Consider the following 17,491-nt stretch of genomic DNA (forward strand, 5'->3'; position numbering starts at 1 on the left):
AAAGCCTGCCAAGTCTAAGAGAAAGACTGTGGAAGCCCTGTAAAGGACATAGCTTTGGTTCCTCTTGTGAAAAGAAGACTTCAGATAAAGAACATTTTGATATGTAGAAAATGAAAACTACTATGGCAGTAGTTGTAATTATAAAATATAGTGATTGAAAAATATGGGATCTGAGTTTCTTTTTTAATGCCAGCAGTATTACAACCAAATAAATGCTGTTTCCCTTGAAATGGTCATGGAAGATTATATACTCATTTTATGCATGTTCCTGTTTTTGTAGCAATAGCACCTAGTATATTCTTTTGATTATTTTCTGTGGTGGCAGGTCTTCATTTTTTTTAGATGACTCTCTATTCTCTGCTTCTATGAGTTTGACACTTTAGATTCCACATATAAGTGAGATCATGCAGTATATATCTTTGGTTCATTTCACTTAGCATAATGTCCTCCAGTTTCATCCATATTGTCATTAATGGTAGGATTTCCTTAAGAATAAGTTCTTGGTTGAATTATTTTACAAACATCACTCATTTAGATATGTAAGTTATAGAGGCTTATTAAAACACTAGTTTCATTACATTATAGACATACTATGTTTATAAGTGACCTTCTTCTTTTTTTTTTAAATTGTTCAGTTCTGTGTCCCCGAGTATTCTCTTAGGGAGGAAACAGGAGGTTGTGTAGTGACTGGAGATTCCTTTAATGCATTGATATTTTCTTGCTAGAGCCTATATCTGTTATGAAAAAGACCCTGCGGATTAATAAATAAGATAGCCACTGTCACAGGAGCTGTGGGCTGGCCATCTATATCCATCCATCCAGCCATCCATTTACTTCAAAAGAACGAGTCACAGCCCCTTACCTCAAGATGCTTAGTTTTATTTGCATGGTGGTATATCAATGTGAAACAAGCAGCAGTCAATTGCGTCAATCTCAGTGGAGTAAGTTAATGGTTTTCAAACATTATCTATGGAAACTTTGTTTTGATTAAGTGAGGCTGGGATGGGAACGGTGCTAAATTCTTGCTTTTTCTTTTCCCCCCTCAGTGAGAATCCTTGGAGTAATTTTTGAAAACCACTAGTTCAGAGAATAAATTATCTAGAGGGAAAGAAAAGAGTTTGTGTACAGAAGCAGCTACGTAGACTTACTTTATTTTCCCTTTATTCTTCTGAGATTATTAAAACAAAATTAAAAATTTCCATTTACCAATTTTGTGCTTCCCTATTTTGAAAGTCACTATAAACACAAAAATCTCCCACATATTTAAATTTATGACAACGTTTTGCCTTCATAGTCATAGTTCTCTCTATTTAAACTCTTAAAAGGTTTCTAATCTAAGAGCACATGAAAACCCCAAGAATAAAATAAGTCATAAAGCTCCATTGTTCTAAATGAGGGTCCCAGATTGGCTGTGTCATTCATTGAGTGGGATGGGTTGGTGGGTGGGGGAACTTGTTAAAATCAAAGTTTTCAAACTCCAGTTTAAACATCAAATCAGAATCTCCAGAGCAAGGCCCAGGTATTTTTAATAAGTTCTTCTCTGCATAAAAATAGTCCTTCTAAATATAGCTGTACACAAAAAGCCCAAAGATAGAATGATGTTAGAATGTATTGAAATATAACATGATGTAGGGTTGTTTTATGTAGTTCTGATGATAGAAAGTATGATTAATAGTTATTCGAACCCACCTATAATAATAGAAGGCTTCATATTATGGTTAACAAATGGGTTCTGGAGCCAGAATATCTGGGTTCAACCATAGTTTGGTCACTTACTGTGTTACCTTGGGCAAAATATTTAATAATTCCTCTGTGTCTCAATTTCCTTATCTGTGAAATGGAGCTAATACTAATGGCACCTGTCTCAAAGGGTTTTTGTGAAGATTACATGAGATATTGAGTGAAAAGCACTTAAAGCAGTATTTGGCATATAGTAAGCCCTCAGTAAAAAATTGCTGTTACTATTGCTTGTCTCTCTAATGTATAAAAATAAACATCTGGTCTCTGTTGTAATGCTTTTTATGAGTTCAGGCCTACTTAAGAAGAAAGTGAAAAGAAAGCAGGAAAAATGCTCAGATATGAGTGTGTGTGTGTGTGTGTGCGCATTTACATCTAACTATATTGTATAAAAATATAATGGGAAAAAATCATACCCTCTTTAAGTGCTTTGGGATAGGATTTAAAGTAACAGATTCTGAATTTGCTACATTTTGCATTTCTACAGCATTCTGTGATAAAACCAACAAGAGTGAATATGATCCTAACAGACACAGTAGATGGCGCTTTAGACTTAGTTTTTGAAGAAACAGTACAAGAGTGGGAAAAGAAAACTAAAGCATATTTGAACGGGCTTTTTTTTTTCACCACTAAGACAATTTCATCTCAGAGTACGTGCCTCAGATATAAGGATTTTTCTGACAGAACTGGATAATAATTTTAGTAAAAATAAATCTCCCAGTTGCTATGTTTGGGCCAGGTTTGTCACTTGGAAAGTATTAGTTGTTTTTTCAGCTACAAATATATAAGAAAGTTATTTTCTTTCAAAACATTGCCTTATTTATGAGATATTTCCCCTTCTTTGTCTCCGTATTTAGTATTTCTGCTTCTAGTTTTTTCCTCCCTTTATTATTATTTATTTTACAAAAATGTCATATTTAGCAATTCACCTATATTCATTCTAATAGGCCTTAAAATATAGGCCTGCATTAAAGGGTAATTATCACTATAATGTGCTTTATGTACTTGGTCTTCCTTAATCTTAGCAATAACTCTGTGAGGATTATTATTCCCTTTTTTAAAAAAAGATAAATAAACTGTCTCAGAGATGTTTAGTAACTTGCCAAGCTCACATACTTATTGGTTGAACTAGTAGGTGCTTCAAGAATTACATTAATGTATTAAAGTTGTATTTTTTGGAGCACCTCCTGTATGCCAGGCATGCTAAGCACTGGGCATAGAATAGTGACCAAAACTGACCTGGGCCCTTGTAGATTACTAGATACTTGATAGTGTCTCTTTGAAATTTATAGGATTGTGGAGATGCAAAGATGTATTTCAGAATCACTGTGATTGTTGGATAGACCAGGGAGCACTTAGCCAAAGAGAAAGAATCACACCTATCTTAAGTGTATTATTATATTAAAATATTTATTTACTCATTGTAGTCAAGGGAAAAGCAAGACCTCCTTTCTCCAACTCTTGACAATTAAATGATAAAATAAACAATAAAAAACAACCTGAGCTAAATTGTCTTCCAGATAACAATCAGGAAGAGTAAGGAAAATATGTGTATACTAGAGTGTCAAAATTTCCATTGGTAAATGGTATTAAAATATCTAAAGCAAGACAGTGTCACTCAGTAGTGGGAGTCAGTCCAATGTAGTTTGTGTACAGTAAGAGCTTGGTAATTTCTGGATGAAATTACTAAGTGCCATTTGGTGAAACCTTTCGGTGATATCGCAAATAGCTAAGGACCTCTTTTATCTTGGAACGTTTAACATTTTTCTTTAATTTTTCTTCAGAAAATTTCACTATTGTTTTCATATATGATCTTGTGATATAGAAAGGTACGTAGTTGCTGAGGAAACATAGACTAAGAGTTTCAAATTGAGGTCAATGACTGGGCTTCAATAAGTCCATAGAACCCCTGAAATTGTGTAAAATTTTATGTGTATATACTTAGGAACATTACTCTGTGAATAAAGTTCATAGCCTTCACAAGATTCTCAAAATGTTCTATGACCCTTAACAGATAAAGAATTGTTGTAATTAGAACTTTATCCAAAAGGGTCTGCTAGATTCAATCTAATTCAGGATCATGAAAACAGAGAGATTTTCCTTCCCAAATAGGCATCTTGGGGAAGGAGGGCTGCTTTCGTTCCTTTTAGGGACCGCAGTTTTGAGATTCTAAGTGATTTTGGAATTTGGAGGTATGTGTTTAACAATGGAGTTTTGTAACTCTTAGCTCTCAGTAGGGCATCCTCATTTAAATTGAGGGATACCTTTTGGGGAATTTGAAAATACGACTTCTTTCTAATTCAGCTTTTTAGTCAGGTGAATAGTTATTTTAAGAAAATGAAATAGAAAGGAGTAGGAAAGGGAAAAAGTTGTTCTATCTTCTCAGTGGAATACCTGACTAAAGAAATTAATTCCTAAATATTAAATTTCATAACTAGTTAAAAGAGCTCCTTTAGATCAGACAAAAGTCTTCAGTATAGGTCATTTGATAATACAAATTGATTTTGTACTTTTTTTGGACATATACGCTGCTCTCTTGCCTATCACCTGTCTTGTCCTAACCTTTGCATATATACTCTGCTGAAGAGCAGGTAGTTATAACTTAAACGTACAGTTATATATTTGTGGTAAATCTTTTACCTGTGGATCTACATAGAAAAATCAAGAAGTAAAATAAGTTTTTTAATTTAGCGTATTTAAGCCCCTTATTTTGATCTAATTTTTTTTGGATTAAACAGTGATATTTTAATACTACCCGGTCACACATAATAATAGTACCTACCAAATAGAGTATGGAAGGATTAGATTAAATAATAAATGTAGTGTTTGGTGCGGTATCTGGAATGTAATAAATGCTTCATGTATTCATTATTGCTGACATTATCATCATCATCATCATCAGTAACATATATTAATCCCCATGACTAAATATACAGCATAAAGCCTAAATAGTAAAATCACCCAAAGACAGAGGAATGAGAAGGACAAGTTGATTAGCCTCTTGTTTAGAAGAGCAGATTATTCCAGGGGTTAGGAGAGTTTTCTGCAAGGCATGTTTAGCTTTCCTTCATGGGTTGATAGAGATATGGATAGCTCTTTTGACATGAGAAAAATACAGTAATGTCATCAAATTTATTGTAAGCTGAGGGTAGGGACCGTATTTTATTTACTTTTTATCGTTAGCCCCATTTTAGTGTTTGGCCCATGGTTGGCATTCCATTAAATATGTGTCTTTATCTGCCTATGCTGTCTTCTTGGTTTTTATTTAGTTTCCAAAATAGTTTCCATATTCAGAGTTTATGAGAGAGTCATATGAGTAATGTGGCTTTTTTAGAATTATTGATTAAAATATAGATATTTTTTGGAATGAGACTGTTTTGTTTGAAACAAATTACTTGGGAGACAAGAGTTAATCCAACTTAAGAATATTCAGCCTTAAGACATTTTTTTTTTTGTAGAAATGTAGTCTTAAAAAAACAAAAAGCTTTGTCTTCATTCATGTACATATCAGGCAATCACTAATGTTTAACACTTAAGTTACGTCATGTACTGGTGTATATGTGATAATGGAATAATCTGCCTAAAAAGCAGTATCTTCAATAAGATATTTAAGAAACACTCTTTGCTTTACTCTCTTTTTAGAGAAATTTACATGCCTAGCAAAACATTTATAACTACAGGAAATATGATATTTTTCAGAAATAAATACAGATTGTAGGGAAGTATGGCCACTGTGACTAAGTTAGATAGTTGTTCCATCTGTTAAGGAAAAGCTATCTGTTTTTTTGGAGCTGTATTTAGATTAAGTACTAAGTTGGACAGATACAGTTAGTATTCCTATTGCATACTTGAGTCTAGAGGTACATAGGCCCAGAATAATTTGTTATTGTCTATGGGAACATTATAGATGTGACCCGTTGGAAAAATGGACTCTCATCGGGCTTAGTTGGTTCTCGAATTACCCACGGTTGAGTTCAGATTAGGGGACAGTTTGAACTTCTTAGGTCATAGAAATGTTATCTTCTTATTATCTAGAAATAGTGAACTCTGGATGTCTTCTGGGAAATAGTACAGATCTCTTACAATAGGAATTGAGGTCTGGTGATAAATGCTACTCAATATATAGTGTTATAGTATTTTTGTTTTGGTGGCAAATTTGCTTACAGCATATGTAATTGGTAGTCTGTAGTTTGGTATCCATTGATATACTGCCACTCATTTGGTTTGGAGTTGGGAGAGGTTTGTAATAACAATATCATTTGGTCATCAAAGCGCTTTTGGTCTTTTTCTTCTAAGGTAGTATGCTGTTGTCAAGTAAAATTTTTCTGAGAATTTTCAAAAGAATAGAATTTGAAAATTAAATTATTTACTAACCAAAGAAGGCAACTACCTCTAGCCTTTATTGTTCTCTTGGTTGAAAAGGCATGGACAGAAAGGGGTAAGAATGGTTAAAAGTTTTGAAATTGGTAAGTTGGAACCTGCCCCATCCTGATCATTTGATCGCAAGAGTCACAAAAGAGTGGACCTTTTTATCAGTGGACGAAGAGTTCAAGTTTATCTGAATTTAGTATATTAAATTATATTTTAACCATAGTAGCATGTTTTTAAAACTTACGTTAATCATAATTGACTTTTTTCTGTTGTTTTGTGAGGTGATCTCATGTGGCTGCAAAGTCGTTTACAGTTAACCCTGAAGGTAGCTCATTTTCCTAAGGGCACCTTCTCTAGCATAGTGTTTATTTGCAAAATAAACCACATTTTCTCCTGTCTTTTTAAAATGATAGAGCCATTTTCTAACATATGGAAACATTTCTGCACCTCATGTTCTTTTGAACACGTAACTCCATGTGACTTACAAATGTTGGTAAAAGCAATAGATATTTCCAAATGCTATTAGAATGGTCAATCTAATATAATGGTATTAGAAAAAAGTTCACTGGGATAAATGAGGACTAGAATGAGTTATGTATTAGTTACTCTTTCCAGGGTTTTAATTCCAGGATTTCTTTAATTTTTATTTCTACTGTAATATCAGTGTCATCACAAAAGATACAACAATCATCCCCTCAGGTAACCAAATGTTGCCCAGACCAAAGGTAGAAAATTCCCCTGGCTTCATTATAGAGAAAATCATAACTGGAAGTTAAAAAATTTGTCTAAACTTTTGAAAGTATTTTAAAGTATGATTGTCAATAACAAAGTACATAGCAGTGTGAGATTTTAAGCAGATAAAACTGCATGGATGAATGAATGAAGTGTTTCTGCAATATTAACAAATGATCAGCTGCTGTACAGGGAGAAGTCATATTAAACTATGTCATAATTAATCAATAAGATGTGCATCCTGTGGTCTAAACTTGTTCTTAAATGACATCTTGAAGTCTTTCGAGGAAGGATAGATAGTATAGTTGCTGTCTTCAAGGGAAAAAACATGACATCACAACCATATATTAAAAATAATGAGGTGAAGTAAAGGTATCCTCTGAAGAATTGGCAAGGAGGAAGAGAGGAAGAGAAGGAAAAAGAAAAGAAGCTCTTTAAGAAATAGAAATAGCCGCAGATGTTAAGGTATCTAATATTGTCAGGAACACTGCATGTAGTGAGATTTTTGGCAGAGCGCAACTTCAGAGCTTTCTGAAGATTCTAAATGCAAAAATTGTTTTTTCAACACAGTCCTATTTTGGAATCAGATGTTCTTGGGCATCTTGAACTGAATGTCTGTAATTACATCAGCTGTTTTGTGAGACTTCATTAATTCGACACATATTTTAGTTCTGTCTCCTATAAGATAATATGCTAAGCATGCAGAAAGAGCAAGCTGGTTAAGATATTGTTTCTGTCCTTGGAGAACTTATTATCTAATAAGGGAGAGAGCATAAATATATAAACATCTGTAGAACAAAGCAAAACAAACCATCTGAGAGGATTCTATAGACAAGACAGATCCCATTCTTTTGTCAAGATGAATGCTTCATGAAGGAGGGGCAAATGAACTGGATGTTATATGACGTGTAGAATTTTGACAGATTAAGATGGCATTGGGGTAAGAGTTAGGCTTTTTGCAAAGAAAAAAGAATGAGCAAAAATGGAGCAGAGGTGGAGCTGTGGACATACTGGAACAGGGAATAGCTGAAGTAGGGTGAAGTATAGATTTTATGGAAGAGAGTATTAGGAGATGAAATGGGAAGTAAAGCTTGGACAGGACATGGAAGGTTTTGAAAGTGAACTGGAAAATTTTAAAATTTATTCTCTAAACAGTGGGGAATGAAAGCTTTTTAGCAGTAGCAGGATAGAAGCTAATAGAAGGATTAACTGGAAGGATACAATGGAGCAGGGAGAAGTTAGAATTAAGAGTCAAAATTAAGTCTACGGCCATGCTACCCTGAACAAGCCTGATCCCACCTGATCTCGGAAGCTAAGCAGGGTTGGGCCTGTTTAGTACTTAGATGGGAGACCACCTAGAAAGACCAGGTGCTGTAGGCGTAAAAAATCAAAAAATCAGAAAATAAGAGCTTGTAAGCTGACAAGATCCTTGCAATCTGTGAGGTCAACCAAGGGTTGCCTTGCCTCAAAAAAAAAAAAAAAAAGAATCAAAAATAAGAGGCCATTGCTGAGGCCCAGGTGAAAAATAATAAAGGCCTGACATAAGGTATGGTAGTGGAAGTGGAAAAGAAAAGAGAAACATTTGGTAGGCAAATTAGCAGAACTGAGACGTAATTGTATGTGGAAAGAAAAGGAAAAAAGAAATGAACTAGGGTGGTGGTGGCGCTAACAGAAAGATATTAGGAAGGGGAGCTGGTTTGGGAAATTAAGATTAGTTAAATGTTTGAGATGTATGTGTGGGGGCACGTAAGGATGGTAAAACAGAGAAAGAAACAGACAAGATTGAAAACGAAGCCTTAAATACATACCTTTTGTGGTTTGAAGCGAAGAAAAGAGGTTAGCAAGAGTAGTCGAAGAGGGCAGAAAGAAACCAGGACACTGTTCCAGTTCCCTCTTAAGCTCTGCGACCCTGTTTCAGTGCAACCGCTGTAATTTATCCTGTCCCTGCAGTCTCTGCTGTACTGCCCCAAAGATTTTTCACTGTGCAGTGAGTGGCCTTTCTGCCAAAGAACCCCCAGAATTTCTGGGAAATTGGTTATAGCAGCCCTCTAACGTGAGTTAATCATTCCTTTGTTCTTTCTATTTAAACATCATAGAAGCTGTTATGAGTGACAACCAGCAGAATGACATGAGAAATTAGAGGCTTACAATGTCAGTGCCAAGATTACATACCGTCCTGAGCTCACCTGATAGGTGAGATTCTGTGTGCTAATTCCCCACTCAGGACAGACTCAAGAGAGCCTGTTGCTTCTTTTTCTGTATCTTAGGAGTGAGGGGAATGACAGTAGGTATTTTAGAGGTGTAGATTCTGGCTGTCATGTTTGCTGTCTAGATCAGTGTGTGACTTGGAAACTAAGAAGTAAAAGAATTTCAGTGACAGTTTGGTCAGTAATATGCTCCAGAGGAGGAAATAAATGAGGATTAAGAAAAGACCATTAGGTTTGGTGGTTTTGAGGTCATAGATGGTTTTTGAGAAGGTAGTTTTAGTACACTGATGTGGGTGGAAGAATCCAGGAAGTTAAAGAATAAAGAAATACATTATAAAAAATGAACTTAACTATCGGGAGATGAATGAGAGTAGAGAGATGAAATGTTAGCTATGGGAGGACTAGGGTGAAAGGAAAGCTCTCCCCCCGCCTTTTTTAAATAAAATGGGAAAATGAACATTTGTAGGCAGAAATAATGAAGAGGAGAAAGAGGGAGAGAAGGAAGGTTCTGGAGAGTAGGGGATTGATTATTGACTAATATATCTTAGAGGAGTCTGGAGAGGCGATCAAGTGTATGGGTTGAGGTATTGACATTGGGAGGGAATACTTACAAGTCAGGATAAAGAGGACAAAGATGGGTGAAGGTACAGGGGAGCTTCCTGGTAGAGGACAGATACTCTGGGAGGAGATAGCACATGGCCTCAGACATCTTTTTAAGGAAGGTAAGGCCATTTTCTAGGAATGAGGAGAAAGGCGAGAGGAGAAATGTGCAGATGTGGAGCAGCTGCAGTGAGAGAGAAGTAAAATGAGGTAAGTTGTTGAGTTTCAGTGAAGACACAATTAAGCATAGATAGTTAATTTTAATTTTTGCCTTTCTTTAGTAAAATTCATGTTTTTAAAAGTAAAATGACAGAAGAAAATTCTATGAAAGTAAGTCTGCACTTAGAATTGGGAACAATTTCATTGTCAGCTAATTCATGCTGATGCACATGTCTTGAATCCAGAAATATGAATGATGATGGTACTGTTACTGCTTATGGCCGGATCACGAAAAAAGCAATATATGCTTCAGACTTGATGGTACTTTCACGTGTTATAAGAAAACAGAATCTCTCCAGAGACATGTTCTAGGAATGTAGCTTGGGATTTCGCCAAGCATATTTCTTCTGTCACTCAGTGGCATGGTTTTGTATGACACAGTGTCTGACTCCCCTCGTTTCTGATTTCCTCTTGTTTCATATTTCATATGAAATATATTCTCTAGGTTTGGAAATATACCAAATCAAGAAATAGCCTAATGTGTAAAAGATGTTTGACTCAAGCCAGGAAGACTTTTAATTTTCAGAATTTGTGATAATAAAAATGGAATATTATATATTAAATATTTTACACAATGAATTTAATGTCTCATTTTTCTGAAACATTCAGTTCAGAAAAGTGAGACATTAAATTCAGTGTGGCTAGCATTAATTGTATTTCATGAACTTGATAAACATCTACAGAACAAAGCACAATTGAACTGTCTGAGAGGACTCTGTAGGTAAGACAGATCCCATCCTTTTTTGTCAAGGTGAATGCTCCTTTAAGGAGGGGCATGTGAAGTAGACATTGTAGTATATATAAAATTCGGGCAGGTTAAGATAACGTGTGGGTAAGAGTTAGGCTTTTGGTAAAGAAAATAACATGAGCAAGGATGGAGCAGAGGTGGAGATGTGGGACGTTTTTAGGAACCTTCTTTAGTTCCTTTTTTGAAAATAAAGACTTCAGGTAGCTGTTTGATACTATGGAAGACATAGTCCAGATAGCATAACATCTTTTTTTGTTTTGTTTTACTTTAATGGTAGTTGTCTGGTTTTTAGTTTTACCTTTTACTCTTAAACTAGAAAGAAAATAAGAGAGACACCAAAATCTTTATATTTGAGCAGTTGGTATCTCTGTTCAGTTCAACTGAACAATATTTTTAAATAGCTGCTATATATAAGATGATAATGAACATCAAAATCCTGCCTTCAAAAAGTACATATTCTGTTAAGAGAAATTGCACTTTGGAAATTTTAATTATTTGAGCAAACTGTTTTAATGTTCAGTATATTAAACAATACAAGCAAACCAAGTTATGTATAATATTTTGTATTTCCATTGTGAGTAGAGCTTCACTGTCCAATATGTTTACCACATGTGACTATTAAAATGAATGAAAATTAAATAAAATTAAAAATTCAGTTACATTGTTGTATTTCAGATGCTCAGTAGCTAAGCATAGCTAGTGGATATTGTCATAGACAGCATAGATACTGAACATTTGTATTCTCACAGAAAGCTCTGATCGTGCACGTCTCCTGGTTGATCGCCCTCCTGTGGTCTTTGCCACCCTGTAGCCAGAGTAATTTTCGGGGGGCAAGGGAGATCAATTCAAGACATTCCTCTCCTTAAAATCTGGTTCGCTCAGATTTAAAGCCTTACAGTGGTCTACAGGACCCTCAGGATCGTCCACTCAACCAGTCATCTGACTTAATTTTGTACAACTATTTAGTTTTGCTCTGGACACAGGGCCTCCATGCTATTCTCCAAACACAGCCCTACCTGGGCCTTTGCTCCTGCTGATCTTTGTGCTGAGGATGCTCTTCTCCGGTGGACATCCTCTGATCAACTCCCTTTCCTCCTCGGGTCTTTGCTCACATGGCACTTTCTCAGTGTGCCCTCTTGGGACCACCCAGTTTAACATACCACCTGCCCCTACTGCAACTCCCGATCCCCTTTCTCTCCTCAATTTTTAAAAAATATAACATACTAATTAACATCTAACATACTAATTTACCCATCAAGTCAATTGTCAATTTTCTCGTACCTCACTCCCCCTTGTCTAACTAAAATATGAGCACCAAGAGGTCTTTTTGCTCCCAAATTCTGAACAGTGTCTGGCATGAGTTATGAACTCAATAAACAGTTTTCGAATGGACAAATTCTCAATGTCATCAAAGAGGAGATCAGAATATAAAAGAAGGGGCCGAGAGCCAGTGTTCACCCAGGTGCAGAGTTTCTTGCTTGTTCACAAAACAGAATTTCTTAAATTGAGAACTGCAGAACTCTCAGCACATAATAACCCACTCAAACCCCTTCCTGCACTAAGACTTGACCAGACTCTAGCATGGCTTCTTAGCAGCATCCTGTCCTGTCCCTAGGAATAATCTCCAGCCCCTATTAAATGTCTACTTGAGAAAAATTTAACACCTGACTGCCCTTTCTCAGAGCTTTTATTCAAAAGGGCTTATCATTGTGATTATGGATCTCTTACAACTCCAAAATCTCTCTCTCAAGGACTGAGAGCCATTCCTTTGAAATGTAATGGCAGGGTGGAGAGTGGGGGGAACAGAACCTCTGTTTCCTGGGAGGATAGCATCCTAACTTCAGTCATTTTCAGCCAACAAACACAGCTGGCCTGCTTGTCTTTATATTGACCAACCCTTTGTCATTTTTCACTTCTCTGACTCTACTGAGCCGACTCCCTCACATTCTCCCTTTAAAACGTCAAATCACCTCTGCATAAATGGGAATGGAACTCAGCTTTTCACTTATGTTCAGTAGTTACCGAATAAAATGTTTCACTATTTTCAAAGCAAAACAAACAAAAAACACTCAGACTTCCTGTCTCTAAGCAAAAGTTCAGATCAACCATTTCAGAAGTTCATGCCCCCAAATTATTAACTTGGTATCATGAAGTATATTATGTGAGAACATTTTTGATGAGGAATTAAAAAATATCCTGATTCACTTCATTAGAAATCATAATAGAATTTTCTGTGCTATGTTTTCATGAGTCTGTGCACTTACAGTGTATATAACCTGGAAGAAATTTAAATGCTGTTATTTCATTTTTATAGGGCAACAAATAGTCACTGTAAGATTAAAACTCAAGGTTAAATGAAGAGTCAGAGATAGAGTAGGATCAGGACACAAAAGAATTGTATCTTTACTCAGCCCTCACCAATTCCAGAGATTATTTTATGTATTATACAAAATACACTGCACATAATAAATCTCTCACATTTTGTAAATATTTAGCTGTTGTTGATTTATTTCTGCCCTACTGGCAGCCATCATGTCTCTGTCCTACATTGTGAAAGTCTGTTTATATGTCTGTGTCGACATCATCTGCTCTTGCATGGAGGCTTCTGGAAAGCAGGGATCATATCTGTTTATTTTGCATAATGCTTAGCATAGGGCTCTGTACATGAAACTTTATTTTTATTTGATGATGATGATTTTCTTTATGCATTACTTTCCTTTCCTGTCTTTAGATTGACCAAATCTGCTGGTAACTATTAATCCAGTAGAATACAGAGGTGGAATTAACTGTCAAATGCCTAGTTAGGCTGGGCGGCTGAATGTCTCACACAGCTATATGAGGTCTTATGCCACCGCAAAGAGGTACACTCTTGTAAAAAGACGAAAAATACAAAAAAGCCACCCACATTGGTTTTCATGAAGGAAAAATCTGGTGTCTAGTTTTACCACCAAATGCTTGTCAAATAAACTTGGCATGAGGTCAAGACTGAATATAGTAAACAGAAAATTCAGATATAAGCTACAGTTATCCTGCTGCTTCTTCTTTCTAGAATATGTGAATTTTTGACAACTAAAACTTTATCAATTATATATTTGTTCTTACCAAGAATAAGACTTCTTTTGTAAAATCACTTTATAAACTTTATAGGAATATGTAAAAACTAAGTTAATATTCTACATTAAGTATATAAAGGTACTACTGGACAGAAATAATACTGTTCATCTCCTGAGCAGATGAGGAATCAAGTTCAGAGAAATTAAATGGCTTATTCAAAGGAACACAGCTTGGTAGAGCTGAGACTCAAATTCAGGAATGATTGGATTCCCGGTCACTTGATCTTTCTGTAACATTATTTCATCTCTTTCTAAAAAAAAAATTTCAAATCTTTTATGATTATTTTCTATAAATCACATATGTTTTCTTAACCATCAATGAAGGCTTTTTTTTTTTTTTTTTCAGCTCAGTGTTTCAGAAGAGACTATAGTTTTTATTCTTCTTTTTTTCTCTTTGAAAAAATGGATTTTTGTTCCAGGACTCTGTTCCAAGATTTTAGGAACGTGATAGCATCAGCGTGAGTATAGACTTATCAATATACCCATTATATATCTAAAAGGAAATAAATTTAAGAGAAATATATTTTCAAGAACACTGAATGGAACCTAGACATATTAATCAGCAATTTGCTAGACTCTGGGAGGAATTTCCTTCTCTAGATTCAGTTTTGATGGAGAAATTTTGTGACGTCTATAATTGCTTAACCTCTGAAACAGAACAAAATCAGGAAGGAGAGATTTACACTCAGTACACTTCATGCGTATCTCTGAAACACAGGTGATATGGTGGCGATCAGAATGCTGACACAGCCTTCTTTCCTATTTTTTAAAAACTACAACGACACATAGCTTGAGGAAGAATATTATTCTTGAAAACTTATACATTTTGGATCATTGACATAAAAATGTTTAGTCGTTGGCTAGATGATCAGTTCTCTTAAAACTAGGTATCCTGTCAGAAGCAAATATCTTTGAAACAGCATGGTATAATTGAAAGATACAATACTAACTAACTAACTTGTTTAGACAAATTATTTCACCTCCAGACTCAAAAATTTTATGTAAATTGTGATCGACATATATCCAAATAAATAGATTTTTAAAAAATGGGTTCATATTGATGAAAAATGAGATCGTCAGCTAAGGAAACAAATTGAGGACTAGCACAACACCACTGAAGAACTAATATGTGACATAGAGCCGGTAAGGAATAGTGTAGAGATGGCTGAAATTTAATGATTTGGAGCAAAAGCTTGAAACAATCACAGTAAACACAGAGGTAAAAGACTAAAGTAGTTTGGTTAACAACGATAGATATGACACAAAGATGAGTCAAGAAAAGGATTACTGGTTTCTGTGAGGAAGAGAACCTAGCAAATCGAACTGAAAAATTTTTAGACATGATACAGCAAAACTTCAGTGAGAAAACTGAAATGAGAAACTAACTGCAGATCAAAAAGATGCATTGAATACTGAAATTGGTAAAGAAGAATCGGTATCGACTTATATCCTGATTGCCACTGGAGAAAGACTTCTTCCATCATTTACTCAAAAGCAAAACTCATCTATAATTTGACTGGTCTCAGATTTCACAACAAAGTACAATACGAGAGGGGCAGTGTCAACAAAGCTCTGATAAGAGTGTGGCCCAAGAACGTTGTTCCTAGTCAGGTTGTCGAGGAAAGTATGTGACAGGCACATTACCTTCAAATGTGGAAGAACTCAAAGAATATAACATCTGTGAACTCTTAATGAAAAACCTATTTATTAAAATGTAACCGACCAAGAGGTAAATCAAAATAAAACCCGTTGTGACTATTAAATTTATATATATATGATATATAAGGACTATATAAGGAATATATGTGCTAGTCCTTAATTTGTTTTCATACATATGTGATATATATATATACAGATATATATATATACACATACACATGCACACACACATGTGTATATATATACACACACGAATGCATACACATACATACATATATAATTTAGAAACTATAGAATCCGTGGTAACAGAACAGAATGCAGATGTTATACATCATGGCAAAGTAAAACAAAAATTAGGTAGGTAGAAAGGAAATGGAAATTATCTCCTTACCTTTCATAGCAACAAGTCAATCAGTATGGTCTAAAATTTAAGTTTTAAGGCAACATTAATCTACTCTTTATAAAACAATTTTTCTTAAACGTAGAGTGATTTTTTTACAATTAATATTTTTTGAGTATAAAAGCATTTTCTAAGATTTAAGTTTTCCTTTTTTCCCCCTTTTCAAAATCACTTTTATTTAGTTGTTTAATCTTCTTCTCGCCCCTCTCCCATTCCAAAGTCTAAATTTTCTTGTTTCATTTTAGCTTGTTAATTTCAAGTAAAAATTCAAATTGATATATATTATTTATTTGTAAAAGTGAGTATACTCATCTCAGAAATAATAAACTTATTTCTGTTCATTTATTCATCGATATATAGCTGTCTGGAGTGATTTTCACTAAATGTTATTTCTGAATATTTCTCAATGATGAAATTTTGGCTCATTTGTTGCATTTTTCATTGTATATTTTATATTATTTGAATATTGGTAGTGAGAATGTTTTAGTGAAAGTGATATAATGAATTTGTTACCCTGAAAAATGGGTGTATGCTTACACACCCATTTTTATACACAGTTTTATATCCTCATTTCTTTTTAACATTTTCATGACCCTTTTCCTCTTGCCATCATGTTTCATAGTTACGTGGCATTTTATGGATGTGTTATATGTCTTCTTTCACTCTTGGTGTCAGTTTCTTCATCTGTAATGACAGAGGTTGGATTAGATTGGTAGTTTGCAATGTTTTTCTTTAGACTGTAGAACATTTCCAATAAATATAACAGTTTATAATTCTCGGAATATAGTTTCAAGGCTGTAAGGATTAGGTAATTTCTGAGGTTTATTACAATACCATAAAAATGATTTTCTTCTTAGGAATATATTTTTTTTTTTGAGTGACTACTTTTCATGTGTTAAAAAAAAAAAAAAAATCAGGTAATAGCCATGATCTTGAGTCAGAATTTTAAAGTGAAAGGGAGGGGCATGTAAAAACCATCTGGTCTATTTCCTTAACTTTTGGGTACAAGGAAACCAATTTAAGTTGCTGAACTACATTACACAGCCAGCTAAAGTAAATGCGACTTGAGCCCAGATCTCCTGACTTCCTATGCTGTTCTTTCTCCTACAGTACATTTAAAACATACATACATATATATTATATATATATATATACATATGTAATATATATAATACTTATATACACACATACATGTATTTTAAATAGCGTGCAGGAAAGATATAATTTTATCTTAATTCATTTCACATGTAGACTAACTTATAAATGTCAGGAAATAGACTTAATTTATAGTGTATTTATTTTCTTCCTCATGAAGAGATCGGCAATGCAGACGTTATTGAACTCTTAAGTTCCAGGAGTTAGAAAGAAAAGTGAGTGGGATTCTGGCAAGGAAGAAAAAAAGCATTTACTTGTCAAAGATTTGGAATTTACTGTGGTTACTTATATTAAAATAAAACTAAAACTTGACTTGGCAGAAGATTAAAAACAAAGCAGCTCGAAAGTGTGTGCACATCATGGAGAAGATGCCCCTTTTCCTTCAGGCATCCAAGGGGGAAGGGAATACTGTTTCTTTGTGTTGCCTGAGCTGATTTATTTAGTTATGATTTCAACATGCTTACAAGGCAAACCCCAGAAAACATTGCACAACAACATTAACCAGAACAAATTGTGCTTTCTGCCCCGTCGTATCCCCTACTCCTTACGG

General features: G+C 34.7%; 1 protein-coding gene and 1 pseudogene across 13 annotated transcripts in view; both read left to right on the plus strand.

The window, feature by feature from the left end:
* The window catches only part of RAD51B (RAD51 paralog B), a 488,946-nt gene that overhangs the window by 65,911 nt on the left and 405,544 nt on the right, over nt 1-17,491 (plus strand). The window lies entirely within an intron of this gene.
* On the plus strand, nt 8,102-8,220 carry LOC112482448 (annotated as a pseudogene).

This window comes from Pteropus alecto, unplaced genomic scaffold (assembly GCF_000325575.1).
Source record: "Pteropus alecto unplaced genomic scaffold, ASM32557v1 scaffold276, whole genome shotgun sequence".
Classification (NCBI taxonomy): Eukaryota; Metazoa; Chordata; class Mammalia; order Chiroptera; family Pteropodidae; genus Pteropus; species Pteropus alecto.